This window comes from Lygodium microphyllum, chromosome 2, assembly GCF_053477565.2.
Source record: "Lygodium microphyllum isolate KBCC chromosome 2, Lygodium_microphyllum_v1.1.10, whole genome shotgun sequence".
Taxonomy (NCBI): Eukaryota; Viridiplantae; Streptophyta; class Polypodiopsida; order Schizaeales; family Lygodiaceae; genus Lygodium; species Lygodium microphyllum.
Genome location: NC_141136.1, coordinates 66,496,571 through 66,503,486, shown reverse-complemented (window position 1 = coordinate 66,503,486; position 6,916 = coordinate 66,496,571).

Below are 6,916 nucleotides of genomic sequence, written 5' to 3'. Positions count from 1 at the left end.
CTACAATTTCTTCAATCTTTGGCTCTTCTGACCTCCAAATTCTCTCTACCAAAGCAAGATGGACTCCAAGATTGAAGGCATTGCAATGATTACAACCTATTGAGGATCTTAAAGCTCATATTGAAGGATTATTTTAGGGCTTTCCTTCAAGAAACTTGAATCTTAGACATTCATGTGTTCAAGCAAGCCCGAGGCATTGATTCTTCACGAATTCAATCATATTCGAGCTTATATGGGCTGATATTATGGACTTTTCTAGATTTATGATGGATTCATGGTGGATTATGGAAGGCTCTTCTAATATTTAGATTGTAGCTGGTATTAACCATCTTCTTCAAGCTTAATCAAGGTATTCCACTTGTTTAATCTTTGAAATTTCTCAATACTTTACTCGCTTAAGCTTTTCCAATTGGTGATGAGAGATTATTGGTCAATTAATTCTATGAATTGATCAATAGATTAGAGATTAGTATTCTTACCATTGACTAGAGCCTATTACTTTAAATCTTAGCATTTATTTGAATCTTATTCTATCATGGACATCATTTAAGATGTTTTGATGCATAACCTTGATTTGATTGGTTGAATTCCTTTACCCAAGGTTGAAATATTGTAAAGGGTAAGTGCTAGCAATCAATGAGTCATTGAATTGCATTGTTAAGACCCTCTTCTCATCCATTTTGAAATATTTCAATTCACTTGCATTTCATGTAAAGAGCTGAATGAAAATTTTAGTAATACATATCATGTTAATTGATTAGAGTAGCATGCCACTACCATATTGATATTCCCACTAAGGAAAAAGTTGGATACCAGTGGAGATAGTAGGAAAAAAGGGAGGTGACCCTCCCCCACTACTAAAGATCCCAAAGGGGTACAATCAACCGACCTGGGGGGAACTTTGCCCACCTCCCATTGATTCGGATCTTGTGTAGGGAACTTGTTCTATCGTTTTATCTCTCACAAAAGCAAAACAAGTGGAGAATTGAAGATTGAAGCACTTTCAAAGACTCAAGTACCTTCATGATCAAAACATGGAAAAATAAGGGATTTACAAGACACTATAGGGTATATACAAGGCATTGCAGGTACCATCTTCATCACTGAAGTATAGATGTGGGTACTACAAGGTGCCCACAAGTCCTATCTAGTCTCCTAAAATGTTTGGTAGCCATTAGGCACTACCATTTTGCTCCACAGATGAAAATAGGATACATACAAGTTAAAACAAGGTGCATGCCTAGACAGTTCAGCCTCAGAGATTGAATTGTAAAATTTTCTATCCTAAACTTATTATGATATTCTATAGCTCATCTTGAAGAGGGTATTGTTGGATTTGATTTAAATCACAAAATTTGAAAATCGGAGTTTCCTAGCTTGAGTTATAGCCAATTTTATGGCATCCACTACTATGGCAGTCATATAAGGGAAAGAGTAAGACCCAAGATGAGTATGCTCAACAAATGAGAGATTCCATGCTCGAAAATACACCTCAAAGGGCCTTGAAGAGCCTCAAATGCAAAGTGAAATTAGTACACTTAATAATACCATGTGTGAACATAATAATAGACATGCTCAAAGGTATATGGAGTTGTTATCTAGAGTGGAGAAAATGGTACTGTCTACTAATCAAACGAAGTCTTCCATTGAGAAGTTGGTGGATTTCACAACCCAAATAAAGGCTTCAATTGACAAATTAGTATAATCCAATGCTGAAATAGTGGCTCAATGATCCCAATGAATGTAAACGCAAATGGGAACCACAGAAGCTAAGGAGAAAGCTTGTTCAAATAGTGAACCTTCAGTCCCACTTCAGCCACACAACCAAAATGGTCAAGGTCATGGTATCATTGGACAAAAACAACTTATTGGGGAATATGGGAATTTTCCACAAGTTTGGGGCATGTGGTCAAATCTTTGAATTTGTCATAACTTGAACACTATTACTCCAAATTGAGCAATGTATAGCTAAACAAATTCTATTTTTCAAGTGCTTTCCAATGATAGGTCACACCATATGGCTTTGAGAAACTTATGGGTATGTTATCTGGGTGCTCGGGGAAGTTAGTATATGTATATCTTCTATATCACGTGTGTTTAAGGCCTATTTATAAATATACTTATCTCTGAAGTTTTCTTGAATAAAACATAATCCTTTTCTATTCAATCTATAAATAACCCCTTTATATTACATCCTTCTATATGTAAAAATATATATATAAATGGTATTTTAAAAATACCTTATTTTGAACCCACATGATGCACACATATATTCATAAGTAACTTACCTGAGTCTAAGTGCCACCTTTTTAGTATTCAAAAAATGGGATTTGGGGGATTCTCAAACTCACTAAGATTGTGTTCAAAGGGGTATTCCCAATAGTCAATATGAAGTAGATGAGACTTCACAAAGGCATGATGATTATTTGGGTAGTTTGAATGGTGCTAATTCCAAACCTTATGGGCTAAATTCTCAACTTCCTAAAAGTCCTCTACCAACAGGAAGGTTTCATACTAGTTCTCAGTCACCTATTGGAAGAGTACCATCTTATTTTGGAGGTTCAATGCCTAATAACCATGAGCATTCTAAATTGGGATACCAACCCTTTCATGAAAGAGAGTTGAAGTATAAGATCATTTTGGCAAAGTACAATGCACAATCATCTTCACCATCCGATCTAAAGGAATGGATTTCAAAATTGGAATCTTACTTTAATATATTCCCTAAAACTGATCATATGAAGATTCATTTTGCCTCTTTGTATTTGGAAGGATTTGTGCATACTTGGTGGAGGTACATAAACAAAGAGAGCATACTTGTAGAGATTTGGGATGCATTCAAGACACTTATGGCTTGAGTCTTTATCTCTCCTCTTGAAAAAGAGAAATTAGCATGGAGATGGTATGGGTTAGAGAAAAGAGGCCTAAGTGTATGAAATTATACAAACTAATTCCTCAACCTTACCATGTATGTAGAGAGCATAAGTGATGAAGCTAAACTCCAAAAGTAGATGTATGGTTTAGAACCTTCTTTATTAGAGCTGATGTTATGATGCAAAACCCTACCAATCTCTTTAAAGGTATTGAGCTTGCAAAGCATTATAGAAGTAAATATAGAAGGGAGTCCCCATTTCACCCTAGTTATGGACAACCAAGGACTATTTTAAAATAGGGACAAGTTGGCAATGTTTATGGTAGTAATCATGCACCAACAAGTGGGAGCACAAGAGTGCCAACTTATCCATCATTCAATACTTCAAAACCTCAAAGCAATTTCAGGACAAAAAATAGTCAAAGAGTGGATTTTAAACAAGGGAATAACAAGTTTAAATCTACTTCAACCAATATGAATCAAAAGTCTATTCCTATGGACCTTTACTAATGAAGGAAGGAAAAATTCTTATACTTCAAATGTGGGAAAAAGTATACAACTAATCATGCAACAAAGTGTATATACAAAAATATAAAAGCCAAGGCTCATAGTATGTTAATCTTTGAGGATTCAAAGGATGACACTGATGAGGTCAATGCATTAATTTTGGAACTACCGTTGAAAATGAGGTTGTTGAGGAAGAAGTTGAGCAAGAACATGTTTATGATCCTGCCAACACTTTTCCTTTTGATCCGAGTAGTAGTATTCCTTTTGATCAAACTTATGAGTTGCTTGCTGCCACTAATTGTTCCATTTCCATGGATGCTTGGATAGATTCTAAGTGCCCTAATACACTTCCTATGAAGGGGAATATTCATGGGAAGGATGTGTTTATCTTGATAGATATCAGTAGTACACACAATTTTGTGAATAAGTCCATTGTGGATAAGTTGAATTGTTTTCCGTCATTGACTTGCAGCAGCCCATAAGAGTTCAGGTAGCCAATGTGAAGAAGAAATTAGCCAATGCCCACAAGTTTCTTTACAACTAACTAAAAATTAGGAAGCAAAAGTAAACATGATAACCTTGGAAATGGGGCCCATAGATATTCAGCTCATCCATTTACAAGGGATCTCTAATAAATCAAATTTTTGACTTATCACCATTCAACAACTCAAGAAGTATAAGAGGCACTCGCAGATTTTTGTTTTGCACCTGAATAAAGAGGCTGAAGATCAATCCACAAATTTAGCAAACCATCCAACTTTGAAATATCTTCTTGAGGAGTAAATGGATTTGTTTGAAGTGCCTACTTCATTGCCTCCTAAGAGAGCAATATATCATCCAATTGATTGGAGCCCAAATGCAAAAGTCAATTTATAAGCCACCCTACATATTATCCAAGTGTGAGCATGAAGAAGTAGCCAAGAAAATCAAGGAGCTTCTTGAAAATCAAGAAACTCCTTTGACTAAAAGGTTGAAGAAGAAAGATTTTCTTTGGGATGCACTTGTCGATAGTAGCTTCAACCAGTTAAAGGAACTCCTTACTTCTACTCCTATTCTAGTATACTCGAATTTTTTGAAGAAGTTTATCATTTAGTGTGATGCTAGTGACCGAGGCATAGGGGTTGTTTTGTTATAGGAGCATAGAGTGATTTCCTTTGAAAGTTGTAAGCTTAGATATAAGAAAATGGCTATGAATGTCTACGACCAAGAGATATTGGCTATCTTACATGTGGTAAAGAAATGGTACCATTATTTGTATGGCTACCGGTCTAGAGTTCAAAGTGTTCATAGGGTTCTAAAGTATTTCCTCACTCAGTCCAATCTTACTCTTAAGCAACAAAGGTGGGTAGCTAAATTGCAAAATTATAATTTTGACATCACTCATATACCAGGGGCAAAGACAATATACTAGTTGATTCTCTTTCTTGTATGTGGGCATGAAAGTTTAGCTATGACTATAGCTATGAAAAAGCTACATAGTGATTGGATTCAAGAATTATAAGAAGCCCATATTTTGGATAAAGAGCTCAGCCATGTTTTTCAAAAATTACATCAAGGTATCATGGAGAATAACTCCCATTATTAGCTTAAAACTAGCATAATCTGGTTAAATGGCAAGATTTTTATTCCCTCTACTTCTTCTTTTACATTGAAAATTATAGAGTTTCATTTTTCGCCTTTAGCTAGACACCTTGGAGTTTTTAAAACCTATGATAAGATTAGTAAAAGATTTTATTGGAAAGGACTGTGGAAAGATGTCAAATTTTGTCATGAAGTGTATGCCTTGTCAGTAGAATAAGGACAACACCCATAAGCTAGGTTGTTTATTGCATCCATTACCTATTCCTATGGGCAAATGAATGCACATCGCTATGGACTTCATTATTGGCTTACCTATTACCAAGAAGGAATGGAATACTATATATGTTGTGGTGGATAGACTCACCAAGGCATCCCATTTTATTCCAACCAAGAGCCAAGTACTTTTGGTAGGTCATGGGCATTGAATTGGCTCTCTCTATAGCCTCTCATCCACAAACTGATGGACACATAAAAAGGGTAAACAAGTGGTTTGAGACTTATCTTTGTCACTATCATGATGTGTAGAATTCATGGGATTCTTGGTTGCACTTGGCTGAGTTTGCCTACAATAACTTCACTCATGCCACCCTTTGAGGCTATGTATGGTTATAAGATGCCCTTACCCATAGTCATTTTCAACGAGAGAATCAATCCTCATGGGAAAGAAGAATTGGAAAGAATGAAAACCTTCTTTAGTAGTGTAAGATGAATCTAAGGAAAGCCCAAGACCAGATGAAGATGTATGCAAATGAGAAGAGGCGACCCTTAGAGTTCCAAGAAGGAGATTTAATTTTGCTGAAGGTGCCCAAGTCTTAGTGTAAGAAGGAGACCTAGGAGAGAGAATGAGAGAAGGGAGAGATTGTAAAGAGGAGAGAGAAAGAGAGGAAGATGAGGAAAGAAGAGAGAGAAAGACTAGTAGAAGAGAGAGAAAGACAGGAAAAGAGAGAGAAAGAGAAGAGAAGCCATGAAAGTTGGAAGGAAGGGGAAAAGAGACTTGATTATTGATAAAACTTATCCCCTAATTGGGTCTCTCAACACCTTATATACCCCATCAGAATAATTGGGTATTCCCATGCTAACCCGTGTCCTACACGTCTATCCCTACGCTCTTACACTCAGTATTCTACCTTGAAGGATGCATCTAGTAACAAGCTTGCTCACAAATTTTATGGGCCCTATAGGATCCTGAAGTGCATTGGAGACTTGGCATATAGATTATGAATATCCTCTTCTAATAAGATTCATAATGTATTCCATGTTATTCAGCTCAATCCTTTCTATGGTGCTCTTGTTTGTGGATGAGCTGCCACCTATTAATAAAGGCCTTATTCAGTACATCCCTAAGGCTATCTTAGGTCAATGTGAGAAGAAGCTTTGCTCTCACTCTATCATTTAACATTTGATTAAATGGAGAGGTTTTCCATGTGAGGAAGCTTCTTGGAGGCCTGATTCTATACTAGATGAGTTTCCTTACTTATGGTACACATTGATGGGTGGCTGAACTATACTGAGAGTATGAAGCCAATTATGGTGGAGATAGGATCTTGACAACATACTATTTTAGAATATTTTTTTATTTTGCACAATTTTTAGAATTATGCCACGTATAAAACTCAAATTACTCTTTAAGAGCTACATTTTGACAAGTGGCACACTTCATTTAGACACTTCTGTTAGAAGTTATGGCAGATTTGGTTCAATAGGATCTATTCTTATAGCAAGTTATCTTTTTTATTTTGAGTCTATCTCTTGAAGATCCAAATACTTTTGAAGCATTCATGATCATGTGTATATTTGAGGCTTACTGTCATTCCTTCATTTCATTCCATATGTCTTTAATTTTTCATTCATTTCCCTATTGTATAGCTAAAAACACAGCAGTACTTTGTTTCATCCATCATTTCCAACTTTTGTAAGTTTGTTTTAGAGGGAAAAACCTTTGGGATGGGATGGATT